A 17,519-nucleotide genomic window follows, 5' to 3' on the forward strand; every position below is an offset into this window, starting at 1 on the left:
AGCAGTCTGGTTAGTGGTGAACAGTCTGGTTAGTGGTGAACAGTCTGGTTAGTGGTGAACAGTCTGGTTAGAGGTGAGCAGTCTGGTTAGAGGTGAACAGTCTGGTTAGTGGTGAACAGTCTGGTTAGAGGTGAGCAGTCTGGTTAGAGGTGAACAGTCTGGTTAGTGGTGAACAGTCTGGTTAAGAGGTGAGCAGTCTGGTTAGAGGTGAACAGTCTGGTTAGTGGTGAACAGTCTGGTTAGTAGTGAACAGTCTGGTTAGAGGTGAACAGTCTGGTTAGAGGTGAACAGTCTGGTTAGTGGTGAACAGTCTGGTTAGAGGTGAACAGTCTGGTTAGAGGTGAACAGGCTGGTTAGAGGTGAACAGTCTGGTTAGAGGTGAACAGTCTGGTTAGAGGTGAACAGTCTGGTTAGTAGTGAACAGTCTGGTTAGAGGTGAACAGTCTGGTTAATGGTGAAGAGTCTGGTTAGAGGTGAACAGTCTGGTTAGTGGTGAACAGTCTGGTTAGAGGTGAACAGTCTGGTTAGAGGTGAACAGTCTGGTTAGAGGTGAACAGTCTGGTTAGTGGTGAACAGTCTGGTTAGAGGTGAACAGTCTGGTTAGAGGTGAACAGTCTGGTTAGAGGTGAACAGTCTGGTTATTAGTGAACAGTCTGGTTATTAGTGAACAGTCTGGTTAGAGGTGAACAGTCTGGTTAGAGGTGAACAGTCTGGTTAGAGGTGAACAGTCTGGTTAGTGGTGAACAGTCTGGTTAGAGGTGAACAGTCTGGTTAGAGGTGAACAGTCTGATTAGAGGTGAACAGTCTGGTTAGAGGTGAACAGTCTGGTTAGAGGTGAACAGGCTGGTTAGTGGTGAACAGTCTGGTTAGAGGTGAACAGTCTGGTTAGTAGTGAACAGTCTGGTTAGAGGTGAACAGTCTGGTTAGAGGTGAACAGTCTGGTTAGAGGTGAACAGTCTGGTTAGAGGTGAACAGTCTGGTTATTAGTGAACAGTCTGGTTAGAGGTGAACAGTCTGGTTAGAGGTGAACAGTCTGGTTAGAGGTGAACAGTCTGGTTAGAGCTGAACAGTCTGGTTAGTAGTGAACAGTCTGGTTAGTTGTGAACAGTCTGGTTAGAGGTGAACAGTCTGGTTAGAGGTGAACAGTCTGGTTAGAGGTGAACAGTCTGGTTAGAGGTGAACAGGCTGGTTAGTAGTGAACAGTCTGGTTAGTAGTGAACAGTCTGATTAGAGGTGAACAGTCTGGTTAGAGGTGAACAGTCTGGTTAGAGGTGAACAGTCTGGTTAGTGGTGAACAGTCTGGTTAGAGGTGAACAGTCTGGTTAGAGGTGAACAGTCTGGTTAGTGGTGAACAGTCTGGTTAGAGGTGAACAGTCTGGTTAGAGGTGAACAGTCTGATTAGAGGTGAACAGTCTGGTTAGAGGTGAACAGTCTGTTAGAGGTGAACAGTCTGTTAGTGGTGAACAGTCTGGTTAGAGGTGAACAGTCTGGTTAGTAGTGAACAGTCTGGTTAGAGGTGAACAGTCTGGTTAGAGGTGAACAGTCTGGTTAGAGGTGAACAGTCTGGTTAGTAGTGAACAGTCTGGTTAGTGGTGAACAGTCTGGTTAGAGGTGAACAGTCTGGTTAGAGTTGAACAGTCTGGTTAGAGGTGAACAGTCTGGTTAGAGGTGAACAGTCTGGTTAGAGGTGAACAGTCTGGTTTGCTCCAGCAGGACAGTAAGAAATTACAAAGGGTGGGGGGATAAAACTCATGTCTCCCTACGTCACTCTCAACCAAGACAATCAGCCGTGAAGGAAGTTTGGTTTTGGGGCAATCTGACCGCTGACACTGTGAAGCTGTCACCGCGATGCCCTTCCTCTCTGTCAACCAATCCTAGTCCCAACTGACCCCGGCTGCCCTCACACCACTCATCTCCTCTCCTCTCACACCTGACTGGCACCAGGGGGTAGTAATGTCGAGACACCGTGAGGCCAAGGCGTGATTGACACCTCGGCCGATCTCCTGTAAACAACTTGAGATGTCATCCCCTGTAGCGCCGAGTATCATTGGTTCTACCCACCACTCTGTTGTCTGAACCCTGGTTCTACTCACCACTCTGTTGTCTGGACCCTGGTTCTACTCACCACTCTGTTGTCTGGACCCTGGTTCTACTCACCACTCTGTTGTCTGGACCCTGGTTCTACTCACCACTCTGTTGTCTGAACCCTGGTTCTACTCACCACTCTGTTGTCTGAACCCTGGTTCTACTCCTCGGCCTCTGTTGTCTGGACCCTGGTTCTACTCACCACTCTGTTGTCTGAACCCTGGTTCTACTCACCACTCTGTTGTCTGGAACCCTGGTTCTACTCACCACTCTGTTGTCTGAACCCTGGTTCTACTCACCACTCTGTTGTCTGAACCCTGGTTCTACTCACCACTCTGTTGTCTGAACCCTGGCTCTACTCACCACTCTGTTGTCTGAACCCTGGTTCTACTCCCTATCCTCTGTTGTCTGAACCCTGGTTCTACTCACCACTCTGTTGTCTGAACCCTGGTTCTACTCACCACTCTGTTGTCTGAACCCTGGTTCTACTCACCACTCTGTTGTCTGAACCCTGGTTCTACTCACCACTCTGTTGTCTGAACCCTGGTTCTACTCCTCGGCCTCTGTTGTCTGAACCCTGGTTCTACTCCTCGGCCTCTGTTGTCTGAACCCTGGTTCTACTCCTCGGCCTCTGTTGTCTGAACCCTGGTTCTACTCCTCGGCCTCTGTTGTCTGAACCCTGGTTCTACTCCTCGGCCTCTGTTGTCTGAACCCTGGTTCTACTCACCAGCCTCTGTTGTCTGAACCCTGGTTCTCTCACCCCTCTGTTGTCTGAACCCTGGTTCTACTCACCAGCCTCTGTTGTCTGAACCCTGGTTCTACTCACCAGCCTCTGTTGTCTGAACCCTGGTTCTACTCACCAGCCTCTGTTGTCTGAACCCTGGTTCTACTCACCAGCCTCTGTTGTCTGAACCCTGGTTCTACTCACCACTCTGTTGTCTGAACCCTGGTTCTACTCACCACTCTGTTGTCTGAACCCTGGTTCTACTCCCTATCCTCTGTTGTCTGAACCCTGGTTCTACTCCTCGGCCCCATCCTCTGTTGTCTGAACCCTGGTTCTACTCCCTATCCTCTGTTGTCTGAACCCTGGTTCTACTCCCTATCCTCTGTTGTCTGAACCCTGGTTCTACTCATCAGCCTCTGTTGTCTGAACCCTGGTTCTACTCACCACTCTGTTGTCTGAACCCTGGTTCTACTCCTCGGCCCCATCCTCTGTTGTCTGAACCCTGGTTCTACTCCCTATCCTCTGTTGTCTGAACCCTGGTTCTACTCCCTATCCTCTGTTGTCTGAACCCTGGTTCTACTCATCAGCCTCTGTTGTCTGAACCCTGGTTCTACTCCTCGGCCTCTGTTGTCTGAACCCTGGTTCTACTCCTCGGCCCCATCCTCTGTTGTCTGAACCCTGGTTCTACTCCTCGGCCTCTGTTGTCTGAACCCTGGTTCTACTCCCTATCCTCTGTTGTCTGAACCCTGGTTCTACTCCCTATCCTCTGTTGTCTGAACCCTGGTTCTATTCATCAGCCCCTGTTGTCTGAACCCTGGTTCTACTCCCTATCCTCTGTTGTCTGAACCCTGGTTCTACTCACCACTCTGTTGTCTGAACCCTGGTTCTACTCCTCGGCCCCTGTTGTCTGAACCCTGGTTCTACTCACCACTCTGTTGTCTGGACCCTGGTTCTACTCCCTATCCTCTGTTGTCTGAACCCTGGTTCCACTCCTCGGCCCCTGTTGTCTGAACCCTGGTTCTACTCCCTATCCTCTGTTGTCTGAACCCTGGTTCTACTCCCTATCCTCTGTTGTCTGAACCCTGGTTCTACTCATCAGCCTCTGTTGTCTGAACCCTGGTTCTACTCACCACTCTGTTGTCTGAACCCTGGTTCTACTCCTCGGCCCCATCCTCTGTTGTCTGAACCCTGGTTCTACTCCCTATCCTCTGTTGTCTGAACCCTGGTTCTACTCCCTATCCTCTGTTGTCTGAACCCTGGTTCTACTCATCAGCCTCTGTTGTCTGAACCCTGGTTCTACTCCTCGGCCTCTGTTGTCTGAACCCTGGTTCTACTCCTCGGCCCCATCCTCTGTTGTCTGAACCCTGGTTCTACTCCTCGGCCTCTGTTGTCTGAACCCTGGTTCTACTCCCTATCCTCTGTTGTCTGAACCCTGGTTCTACTCCCTATCCTCTGTTGTCTGAACCCTGGTTCTATTCATCAGCCCCTGTTGTCTGAACCCTGGTTCTACTCCCTATCCTCTGTTGTCTGAACCCTGGTTCTACTCACCACTCTGTTGTCTGAACCCTGGTTCTACTCCTCGGCCCCTGTTGTCTGAACCCTGGTTCTACTCACCACTCTGTTGTCTGGACCCTGGTTCTACTCCCTATCCTCTGTTGTCTGAACCCTGGTTCCACTCCTCGGCCCCTGTTGTCTGAACCCTGGTTCTACTCACCACTCTGTTGTCTGGACCCTGGTTCTACTCCCTATCCTCTGTTGTCTGAACCCTGGTTCCACTCCTCGGCCCCTGTTGTCTGAACCCTGGTTCTACTCACCACTCTGTTGTCTTGACCCTGGTTCTACTCCCTATCCTCTGTTGTCTGAACCCTGGTTCTACTCCCTATCCCCTGTTGTCTGAACCCTGGTTCTACTCACCACTCTGTTGTCTGAACCCTGGTTCTACTCCTAGGCATCACCCCCTGCTCAGTCTTCCAGAAATATTGTGCCTTGCTGTGACGCCCGCTGACTTGTCAGAGGCAGTAGGGAGATCCTGGGTGACTTAGCACCTCTGGAAATGTCAGGCCCACAGCTTCAAGATGCCAGCCTGACTGACTGGAGTAAGAGGGAGTGCTGAAGATGCTGAGTGTCTCAGTGCCCACTGCCACAACTGCTCCCTGTGAGGAGGAGAAAGAGGAAGGACTCGACCAGACAAGACAAGCAGCAGAAGACACACCGTATCGTCCCCCCCAACTATATTTCTTTTCTTCCGCCCCTGTGTCTCTCACTCTTCACACCCAGAAGCCCTTGTCATTGTCAGAAGAGTTAGTGCATCTGCTGTTGTTCAGCAGCAGTTACTGTACGGCTGAGAGGCTGAGAGAGGAGTTCTTCCTGCCCTGCTACCCAATGTGCATTGGGGTACGAGACAACAAAGGGCCATGCGTGAGGAGGTTAGCGGTCGGGCAGGCGGGCGAAGGCAGTCACACACCTCCCTCCTCTACCCCTCCATGGTTAAGCGCGCCTTTATTTGCTCTGATGAATCCCGTTAGAGAAGACAAGGCCTGGAATAGACACCAACCCACGGCTAGACTCACTCAGACACCAACCCACAGCTAGACTCACTCAGACACCAACCCACAGCTAGACTCACTCAGACACCAACCCACGGCTAGACTCACTCAGACACCAACCCACAGCTAGACTCACTCAGACACCAACCCACAGCTAGACTCACTCAGACACCAACCCACAGCTAGACTCACTCAGACACCAACCCACAGCTAGACTCACTCAGACACCAACCCACAGCTTGACTCACGGAGATACCAACCCACAGCTTGACTCACTCAGATACCAACCCACAGCTAGACTCACGGAGATACCAACCCACAGCTTGACTCACTCAGATACCAACCCACAGCTAGACTCACTCAGACACCAACCCACAGCTAGACTCACGGAGATACCAACCCACAGCTAGACTCACGGAGATACCAACCCACAGCTTGACTCACGGAGATACCAACCCACAGCTTGACTCACTCAGACACCAACCCACAGCTAGACTCACGGAGATACCAACCCACAGCTTGACTCACTCAGACACCAACCCACAGCTTGACTCACTCAGATACCAACCCGCAGCCAGACTCACTCAGATACCAACCCACAGCTTGACTCACTCAGATACCAACCCACAGCTTGACTCACTCAGACACCAACCCACAGCTAGACTCACTCAGACACCAACCCACAGCTTGACTCACTCAGATACCAACCCACAGCTTGACTCACGGAGATACCAACCCACAGCTTGACTCACGGAGACACCAACCCACAGCTTGACTCACTCAGATACCAACCCACAGCTTGACTCACTCAGATACCAACCCACAGCTTGACTCACAGAGATACCAACCCACAGCTTGACTCACTCAGACACCAACCCACAGCTTGACTCACTCAGATACCAACCCACAGCTTGACTCACTCAGATACCAACCCACAGCTTGACTCACTCAGATACCAACCCACAGCTTGACTCACTCAGACACCAACCCACAGCCAGACTCACTCAGACACCAACCCACAGCTTGACTCACTCAGATACCAACCCACAGCTTGACTGACTCAGATACCAACCCACAGCTTGACTCACTCAGACACCAACCCACAGCTTGACTCACTCAGATACCAACCCACAGCTTGACTCACTCAGACACCAACCCACAGCTTGACTCACTCAGTCGGCAATGATTTGTCATATTGCTGTTATTTCAATCAAATGTATGTATAAAGCCCTGTTTATATCAGCAGATGTCATAATGTGCTGTACAGAAACTGAAGCTAACAGCAAGCAATGCAGATGTGTTATTTACCTATTTTCCATGACGACAAAGAAGCACCATTTTTTCTCCAGTCCCGAAGAGAAGCTCAACTCAATGATATTTTAACACAACAAATTTTAACACAACATATTTTTACACAACATATTTAACAGAACATATTTTTACACAAAATATTTAACAGAACATATTTTTACACAACATATTTCACAGAACATATTTTTACACAACATATTTAACACAACGTATTTTAACACAACATATTTTAACACAACTTATTTAACACAACATATTTAAGGAAATCGAGCAGATGGAAAGGCAGTCAGGCTGCGAACGAAGAAGAAGCGTTCAGGAGGGAATCAGAGGGCAAAAAAAAAATTGAATTAAAAAGGAAGCTTTGTAATTTAGGAGCGGCTGCAGGCGGGGTGATGATGACGAAGATCAGTAAAATCTATGTTTACTCATCGCCCTGACAACTCCTGCGCTACATTGACTCTTGGTTTATATTTGCTGATTCAAGGAGGCACAGACATCTTCCCTTTAATCAGCTCTCTCCATATCATTTCCTATCGCTCATTCCGTCAAAAAACAACAACGCCATTCTGGATGTCTTCTTTCTACCCCACAATGCACATTAACAGCAAAAAATATCATCCGTTTTCTGACAGACTGTGTGTTTTGTGGATGATGGGTGAATTTAGCATTTGTAAAATGGACCTCCAGGGCCTATCCTCTATTTCTTAACAGACTGTCTGAAAGAGCTGCTGGAATGGAACGCAATACGATCAGAGAGGAGACCGTTTCAAGGGTGTGTTTTTAGAAGGATTTGCTGCGATCTGATGCCTGACTATTCTTCATACCCACATGTATACAACAACAGAATTTAGACCTAGTTTAATGCCATACAATTACAACCAGATGTTAACACTGTAAAGAAAGTGATCAACCACAGAGATTTGCACTGCAATTGAAATTGAATCCTCATGACTTCATTCATGTGTTTGTAACACGGAGGTTTATTTTCTAAGCGGCAAATGCATTAGTCCTCTTCTACCCGGGTGGGACAGCAGGCCGCAAATATCGTGTGCCACTGGAGTTTGTCTTCAGGTAGATAAAGTCATGAACATGAACTGATAGAGGGGAGTCTGTCTTCAGGTAGATAAAGTCATGAACATGAACTGATAGAGGGGAGTCTGCCTTCAGGTAGATAAAGTCATGAACATGAACTGATAGAGGGGAGTCTGTCTTCAGGGAGATAAAGTCATGAACATGAACTGATAGAGGGGAGTCTGTCTTCAGGGAGATAAAGTCATGAACATGAACTGATAGAGGTGAGTCTGTCTTCAGGCAGATAAAGTCATGAACATGAACTGATAGAGGGGAGTCTGTCTTCAGGGAGATAAAGTCATGAACATGAACTGATAGAGGGGAGTTTGTCTTCAGGGAGATAAAGTCATGAACATGAACTGATAGAGGGGAGTCTGTCTTCAGGGAGATAAAGTCATGAACATGAACTGATAGAGGGGGGTCTGTCTTCAGGGAGATAAAGTCATGAACATGAACTGATAGAGGGGGGTCTGTCTTCAGGGAGATAAAGTCATGAACATGAACTGATAGAGGGGAGTCTGTCTTCAGTGAAATAAAGTCATGAACATTAACTGATAGAGGTGAGTCTGTCTTCAGGTAGATAAAGTCATGAACATGAACTGATAGAGGGGAGTATGTCTTCAGATAAAGTCATGAACAGATGTAATTTGATGATGGGTCCATGTTTAAATCCTCTGAAGGCGCACAGACGCTGGGAAGGGGTGGTGGGGAGGCGGAGACAATCAGTCACAACTTGTATTGTATAAAGCATGTGTTGTCGTTACCCTGCCAGGGATGGGCTAGGGGCTTTACCCTGCCAGTGAAGAACTAGGGGCGTTAACCTGCCAGTGAGGGACTAGGGGCTTTACTCTGCCAGTGAAGGACTAGGGGCGTTACCCTGCCAGTGAGGGACTAGGGGCGTTAACCTGCCAGTGAAGGACTAGAGGCGTTACACTGCCGGTGAAGGACTAGAGGTGTTACCCTGCCAGTGAAGGACTAGTGGCGTTACCCTGCCAGTGAAGGACTAGTGGCGTTACCCTGCCAGTGAAGGACTAGAGGTGTTACCCTGCCAGTGAAGGACTAGAGGTGTTACCCTGCCAGCGAAGGACTAGAGGTGTTACCCTGCCAGTGAAGGACTAGAGGTGTTACCCTGCCAGTGAAGGACTAGAGGTGTTACCCTGCCTGTGATGAACTAGAGGTGTTACCCTGCCAACTGAGGACTAGGGGAGTTACCCTGCCAGTGAAGGACTAGAGGTGTTACCCTGCCAACTGAGGACTAGGGGAGTTACCCTGCCAGTGAAGGACTAGTGGTGTTACACAGCCAGTGAAGGACTAGAGGTGTTACCCTGTCAGTGAAGGACTAGAGATGTTACCCTGCCAGTGAAGGACTAGAGGTGTTACCCTGCCAACTGAGGACTAGGGGAGTTACCCTGCCAGTGAAGGACTAGAGGTGTTACCCTGCCAACTGAGGACTAGGGGAGTTACCCTGCCAGTGAAGGACTAGTGGTGTTACCCTGCCAGTGAAGGACTAGAGGTGTTACCCTGCCAGTGAAGGACTAGAGGTGTTACCCTGCCAGTGAAGAACTAGTGGTGTTACACAGCCAGTGAAGAAATAGAGGTGTTACCCTGCCAGTGAAGGACTAGAGGTGTTACCCTGCCAGTGAAGGACTAGAGGTGTTACACAGCCAGTGAAGAAATAGAGGTGTTACCCGGCCAGTGAAGGACTAGAGGTGTTACCCTGCCAGTGAAGAACTAGATGTGTTAACCTGCCAGTGAAGGACTAGTGGTGTTACCCTGCCAGTGAAGGACTAGAGATGTTACCCTGCCAGTGAAGGACTAGAGGTGTTACCCTGCCAACTGAGGACTAGGGGAGTTACCCTGCCAGTGAAGGACTAGAGGTGTTACACAGCCAGTGAAGGACTAGAGGTGTTACCCTGCCAGTGAAGGACTAGAGGTGTTACACTTCCAGTGAAGGACTAGAGGCGTTACCCTGCCAGTGAAGGCCTAGAGGTGTTACCCTGCCAGTGAAGGACTAGGGGTGTTACCCTGCCAGTGAAGGACTAGTGGCGTTACCCTGCCAGTGAAGGACTAGAGGTGTTACCCTGCCAGTGAAGGACTAGAGGTTTTACCCTGCCAGTGAAGGGCTAGAGGTGTTACCCTGCCAACGAAGGACTATTTGCGTTACCCTGCCAGTGAAGGACTAGTGGCGTTACTCTGCCAGTGAAGGACTAGTTGCGTTACCCTGCCAGTGAAGGACTAGTGGCGTTACCCTGCCAGTGAAGGAATAGAGATGTTACCCTGTCAGCGAAGGACTAGCAGCTGACAAGGTTGGTGTGTCCCATCAGAAATTAATCACTACACACTATTCATCAGAGGTGACTTTGTAAATGGTCAGATCAAATCAAATCAAATTAAATTTTATTTGTCACATACACATGGTTAGCAGATGTTAATGCGAGTGTAGCGAAATGCTTGTGCTTCTAGTTCCGACAATGCAGTAATAACCAACAATTAATCTACAGTAACTAACAATTCCAAAACTACTGTCTTATACACACAAGTGTAAGGGGATAAAGAATATGTACATAAAGATATATGAATGAGTGATGGTACAGAGCAGCATAGGCAAGATACAGTAGATGGTATCGAGTACAGTATATACATATGAGATGAGTATGTAAACAAAGTGGCATAGTTAAAGTGACTAGTGATACATGTATTACATAAGGATGCAGTAGATGATAGAGTACAGTATATACTTATACATATGAGATGAATAATGTAGGGTATGTAAACATTATATTAGGTAGCATTGTTTAAAGTGGCTAGCGATATCTTTTACATCATTTCCCATCAATTCCCATTATTAAAGTGGCTGGAGTTGAGTCAGTGTGTTGGCAGCAGCCACTCAATGTTAGTGGCGGCTGTTTAACAGCCTGATGGCCTTGAGATAGAAGCTGTTTTTCAGTCTCTCGGTCCCAGCTTTGATGCACCTGTACTGACCTCGCCTTCTGGATGATAGCGGGGTGGTTGTTGTCCTTGATGATCTTTATGGCCTTCCTGTAACATCGGGTGGTGTAGGTGTCCTGGAGGGCAGGTAGTTTGCCCCCGGTGATGCGTTGTGCAGACCTCACTACCCTCTGGAGAGCCTTACGGTTGTGGGCGGAGCAGTTCCCGTACCAGGCGGTGATACAGCCCGCCAGGATGCTCTCGATTGTGCATCTGTAGAAGTTTGAGAGTGCTTTTGGTGACAAGCTGAATTTCTTCAGCCTCCTGAGGTTGAAGAGGCGCTGCTGCGCCTTCTTCACGATGCTGTCTGTGTGGGTGGACCAATTCAGTTTGTCTGTGATGTGTATGCCGAGGAACTTAAAACTTACTACCCTCTCCACTACTGTTCCATTGATGTGGATAGGGGGGTGTTCCCTCTGCTGTTTCCTGAAGTCCACAATCATCTCCTTAGTTTTGTTGACGTTGAGTGTGAGGTTATTTTCCTGACACCACACTCCAAGGGCCCTCACCTCCTCCCTGTAGGCCGTCTCGTCGTTGTTGGTAATCAAGCCTACCACTGTTGTGTCGTCCGCAAACTTGATGATTGAGTTGGAGGCGTGAGTGGCCGCGCAGTCGTGGGTGGACAGGGAGTACAGGAGAGGGCTCAGAACGCACCCTTGTGGGGCCCCAGTGTTGAGGATCAGCGGGGTGGAGATGTTGTTGCCTACCCTCACCACCTGGGGGCGGCCCGTCAGGAAGTCCAGTACCCAGTTGCAGAGGGCGGGGTCGAGACCCAGGGTCTCGAGCTTGATGACGAGCTTGGAGGGTACTATGGTGTTAAATGCCGAGCTGTAGTCGATGAACAGCATTCTCACATAGGTATTCCTCTTCTCCAGATAGGTTAGGGCAGTGTGCAGTGTGGTTGAGATTGCATCGTCTGTGGACCTATTTGGGCGGTAATCAAATTGGAGTGGGTCTAGGGTGTCAGGTAGGGTGGAGGTGATATGGTCCTTGACTAGTCTCTCAAAGCACTTCAAGATGACAGAAGTGAGTGCTATGGGGCGGTAGTCGTTTAGCTCAGTTACCTTAGCTTTCTTGGGAAAAGGAACAATGGTGGCCCTCTTGAAGCATGTGGGAACAGCAGACTGGGATAGGGATTGATTGAATATGTCCGTAAACACACCAGCCAGCTGGTCTGCGCATGCTCTGAGGGCGCGGCTGGGGATGCCGTCTGGGCCTGCAGCCTTGCGAGGGTTAGCACGTTTAAATGTTTTACTCACCTCGGCTGCAGTGAAGGAGAGTCCGCATGTTTTCATTGCAGGCCGTGTCAGTGGCACTGTATTGTCCTCAAAGCGGGCAAAAAAGTTATTTAGTCTGCCTGGGAGCAAGACATCCTGGTCCGTGACTGGGCTGGTTTTCTTTTGCAATCTGTGATTGACTGTAGACCCTGCCACATACCTCTTGTGTCTGAGCCGTTGAATTGAGATTCTACTTTGTCTCTATACTGACGCTTAGCTTGTTTGATTGCCTTGCGGAGGGAATAGCACCACTGTTTGTATACGGTCATGTTTCCGGTCACCGTGCCCTGATTAAAAGCAGTGGTTCGCGCTTTCAGTTTCCCGCGAATGCTGCCATCAATCCACGGTTTCTGGTTTGGGAATGTTTAAATCGTTGCTATGGGAACGACGTCTTCAACGTACGTTCTAATGAACTCGCACACCGAATCAGCGTAATCGTCAATGTTGTTGTCTGACGCAGTACGAAACATATCCCAGTCCACGTGATGGAAGCAGTCTTGGAGTGTGGAATCAGATTGGTTGGACCAGCGTTGGACAGACCTCAGCGTGGGAGCTTCTTGTTTTAGTTTCTGTCTGTAGGCAGGGATCAACAAAATGGAGTCATGGTCAGCTTTTCCAAAAGGAGGGCGGGGCAGGGCCTTATATGCGTCGCGGAAGTTAGAATAGCAATGATCCAAGGTTTTGCCAGCCCTGGTTGCGCAATCGATATGCTGATACAATTTAGGGAGTCTTGTTTTCAGATTAGCCTTGTTAAAATCCCCTGCAATGAATGCAGCCTCAGGATGTATGGATTCCAGTTTGCAAAGAGTCAAATAAAGTTCGTTCAGAGCCATCGATGTGTCTGCTTGGGGGGGATATATACGGCTGTGATTATAATCGAAGAGAATTCTCTTGGTAGATAATGCGGTCTATATTTGATTGTGAGGAATTCTAAATCAGGTGAACAGAAGGATTTGAGTTCCTGTATGTTTTGTGATCACATCACGTCTCGTTAGCCATAAGGCATACGCCCCCGCCCCTCTTCTTACCAGAAAGATGTTTGTTTCTGTCGGCGCGATGCGTGGAGAAACCAGCTGGCTGCACCGACTCCGATAGCGTCCGATAGCGTCTCTCCAGTGAGCCATGTTTGAGGCTGGTTTAAATATCACAGGGCTGTAGGTCCGTATTCATAAAGTGTGTCAGAGTAGGAGTCTGTCTGTCTTTTAGATTATAATGATATAATAATATAATAATATGGACAGGAGGGACTTGATCCTAGATCAGCATTCCTAATCTGAGACACTTTTTGAAGCCCAGGTGAAGCCCAGGTGATCATCCACAGGTGATTATTAGGGTCCTGCGTTTTGGACAATGGGTCAAATAACCTAGATTTGAACATTTATTTTAAGCCTTTTCCAGAAATGAGAATTAAGTGAAAACCTACATGAGGATAGCTCTCCAGGAACAGGGTTGGAGTTAAAACCTACAGGAGGGTTTCTCCAGGAACAGGGTTGGAGTTAAAACCTACAGGTAGGGTTTCTCCAGGAACAGGGTTGGAGTTAAAACCTACAGGAGGGTCTCTCTCCAGGAACAGGGTTGGAGCTATAACCTACAGGAGGGTCTCTCCAGGAACAAGGTTGGAGTTAAAACCTACAGGAGGGTCTCTCTCCAGGAACAAGGTTGGAGTTAAAACCTACAGGAGGGTCTCTCCAGGAACAAGGTTGGAGTTAAAACCTACAGGAGGGTCTCTCTCCAGGAACAAGGTTGGAGTTAAAACCTACAGGAGGGTCTCTCCAGGAACAGGGTTGGAGTTAAAACCTATATCAGGGTATCTCTCCAGGAACAGGGTTGGAGTTAAAACCTACAGTAGGGCAGCTCTGATCTAGGTATTGCAGTGTGCAACACGCACCTCTGTCTGATTGAATGGTCTACACACACACACACACACACACACACACACACACACACACACACACACACACACACACACACACACACACACACACACACACACTCACACACACACACACACACACACACACACACACACACACACACACACACACACACACACACACAGAGATTAATAAATGTATGTTAACATAAAAAAAAATTTGAATTAAACTATTCGTTTTCCTACCCTATTAAACTATGTTGGAATACAAATGTTTTAAATGACATAAGTGTTCCTTTAAGACTAGAGCTTTTTCCTCACAAATATTACTAAACAACACATGGAAAAAGTCTGCTTAATAAGCTGACTCGGGAGAAGGGGAATGACTCTATCACTTTTCAGGTAAGACCCAAGTACAGACTGTGTCGAAGTAACAATGTTTATTACAACAAGAGGGGCAGGCAAAGGACAGGTCAAGGAAGGCACGGTGTCGCTAATCCAGAGTAGGGGGTGGGGGGCAGGCAGGCTCAGGGTCAGGACAGGCAATTAGAGTCAGGGCAGGCAATTCGAGTCAGGACAGGCAATTAGAGTCAGGGCAGGCAATTAGAGTCAGGACAGGCAATTAGAGTCAGGGCAGTCAATTAGAGTCAGGGCAGGCAATTAGAGTCAGGGCAGGTAATTAGAGTCAGGACAGGCAATTAGAGTCAGGACAGGCAATTAGAGTCAGGGCAGGCAATTAGAGTCAGGACAGGCAATTAGAGTCAGGACAGGCAATTAGAGTCAGGGCAGGCAATTAGAGTCAGGACAGGCAATTAGAGTCAGGACAGGCAATTAGAGTCAGGACAGGCAATTAGAGTCAGGGCAGGCAATTAGAGTCAGGACAGGCACTTATAGTCAGGGCAGGCAATTAGAGGCAGGACAGGCAATTAGAGGCAGGGCAGGCAATTAGAGTCAGGACAGGCAATTAGAGTCAGGACAGGCAATTAGAGTCAGGACAGGCAATGAGAGTCAGGGCAGGCAATGAGAGTCAGGGCAGGCAATTAGAGTCAGGACAGGCAATTAGAGTCAGGACAGGCAATGAGAGTCAGGGCAGGCAATTAGAGTCAGGACAGGCAATGAGAGTCAGGGCAGGCAATTATAGTCAGGGCAGGCAATTAGAGTCAGGGCAGGCAATTAGAGTCAGGGCAGGCAATTAGAGTCAGGGCAGGCAATTAGAGTCAGGGCAGACAATTAGAGTCAGGACAGGCAATTAGAGTCAGGGCAGGCAATTAGAGTCAGGACAGGCAATTAGAGTCAGGACAGGCAATGAGAGTCAGGGCAGGCAATTAGAGTCAGGACAGGCAATGAGAGTCAGGGCAGGCAATTAGAGTCAGGGCAGGCAATTAGAGTCAGGGCAGGCAATTAGAGTCAGGGCAGGCAATTAGAGTCAGGGCAGGCAATTAGAGTCAGGGCAGGCAATTAGAGTCAGGGCAGGCAATTAGAGTCAGGGCAGGCAATTAGAGTCAGTACAGGCAATTAGAGTCAGGGCAGGCAATTAGAGTCAGGACATGCAATTAGAGTCAGCAGGGCAGGCAATTAGAGTCAGGGCAGGCAATTAGAGTCAGGGCAGGCAATTAGAGTCAGGACAGGCAATTAGAGTCAGGACAGGCAATTAGAGTCAGGGCAGGCAATTAGAGTCAGGCAATTAGAGTCAGAGTCACAGGCAATTAGAGTCAGGACAGGCAATTAGAGTCAGGACAGGCAATTAGAGTCAGGACAGGCAATTAGAGTCAGGACAGGCAATGAGAGTCAGGACAGGCAATTAGGGAGTCAGGGCAGGCAATTAGAGTCAGGGCAGGCAATTAGAGTCAGGACAGGCAAGAGAGCTGTGGGCAATTAGAGTCAGGGCAGGCAATTAGAGTCAGGGCAGGCAATTAGAGTCAGGGCAGGCAATTAGAGTCAGGGCAGGCAATTAGAGTCAGGGCAGGCAATTAGAGTCAGGACAGGCAATTAGAGTCAGGACATGCAATTAGAGTCAGGACAGGCAATGAGAGTCAGGGCAGGCAATTAGAGTCAGGGCAGGCAATTAGAGTCAGGGCAGGCAATTGTCAAAATCAGGAGAGGGAGAAAAGAGAGACTAGGGAAAAGCAGGAGCTGGTTGACTTAACAAACAAGTCGAACTAGCAACAGACAAACAGAGAACACAGGTTTAAGTACCCAGGGGATAATGGGGAAGATGGGCGACACCTGGAGGGGTGTGGAGACAAGCACAAGGACAGGTGAAACAGATCAGGGCGTGAAAGAATGTCTATCAGTTGTAATTGTGACTAGACTGATAAGAGGGGCCTGGTGCTGAATGCTAATGAACACAGAGACAAAGAGAAAGGCTCGCAATAAACAAGGAGGAAAGGTACAAGGAGGAAAGAAAGTGTTAGAAAAAAATGTAATCAAGAGAACAAGAAAAAGTAAAGAAATTGAGAAATACAGGGAGAAGACGAAAGAGATGATTAAGAGAGAGGAGAGTGAAACACAAGAGTGTCACCATCGCAGTGTTGGGGACACTGTGTAGTCACCGTCATAGTATTGGGGACACTGTGTAGTGGCCTCTCTCCCCCTATCTCTCTCCCCTCCCTCCCCTCCTCCCTCCCTCTTCTCCTCTCTCCCTCCCCCTCCCTCTCCTGCCCCCTCCCTCCACCTCCTCCTCTCCCCACTCTACCTCTCTCCCGTCCCTCTCTCCCTCTCTCTCCCCTCCTTCTCCCTCTACCTCTCTCTCCCCCTCTCCCTCTCTCTCCACTCCCTCTTACCTCTCTCCCTCCCTCTCCCCCATCTCTCCCCCTCCTCTACCTCTCTCCCTCTCTCCCCTCCTTCTCCCCTCTCTCACCCTCCCTCTACCTCTCTCTCCCTCTCTCCCTCTCTCCCTCCTCTACCTCTCTCTCCCTCCCTCTCCCCCGTCTACCTCTCCCCCTGTCTCCATTTCTCTCTCTCCCCTCCCTCTCCCTCTCTCTCCCGTCCCTCTACTCTCTCTCCCGTCTCCATTTCTCTCTCTCTCTCCACTCCCTCTCCCTCTCTCTTCCCTCCTTCTCCCCCTCTCCCCGGCCTCTCTCACTCTCCCCTCCCTCTACCCCTCTCCGTTTCTCTCTCTCCCCAGCAGAGAGAAAGAGAGGAGATATGCAGTGTGTGGTATTGTAACAGCTGGACTTATCACTTCTCATGTGAGGATCTGGAAGAGACACGGTGTGACAGGCAGAGAGAAAGAGACAGACCGACAGACCGAAGACATTAAGTGCATCGTATGCTTGCACTCTGATCCCCTTTGCCTTTGGTGAGAAACTCAATCCTTTTTATACATGGAAACATTCCATCTAATTTAGGTGGTTTTCTGATTCTGTATAGACTGCACAGATGTTTTGAACAATAACGGGTGCTTTTTTTTTTTTAAACTCAATCCTTTTTATACATGGAAACATTCCATCTAATTTAGGTGGTTTTCTGATTCTGTATAGACTGCACAGATGTTTTGAACAATAACGGGTGCTTTTTATAAAAAGCACCCGTTTTTTAAAAAGCACCCGTTATTGTTCAAAACATCTGTGCAGTCTATACAGAATCAGAAAACCACCTAAATTAGATGGAATGTTTCCATGTATAAAAAGGATTGAGTTTCA

This window comes from Oncorhynchus masou, chromosome 1 (assembly GCF_036934945.1).
Source record: "Oncorhynchus masou masou isolate Uvic2021 chromosome 1, UVic_Omas_1.1, whole genome shotgun sequence".
Taxonomy (NCBI): domain Eukaryota; kingdom Metazoa; phylum Chordata; class Actinopteri; order Salmoniformes; family Salmonidae; genus Oncorhynchus; species Oncorhynchus masou.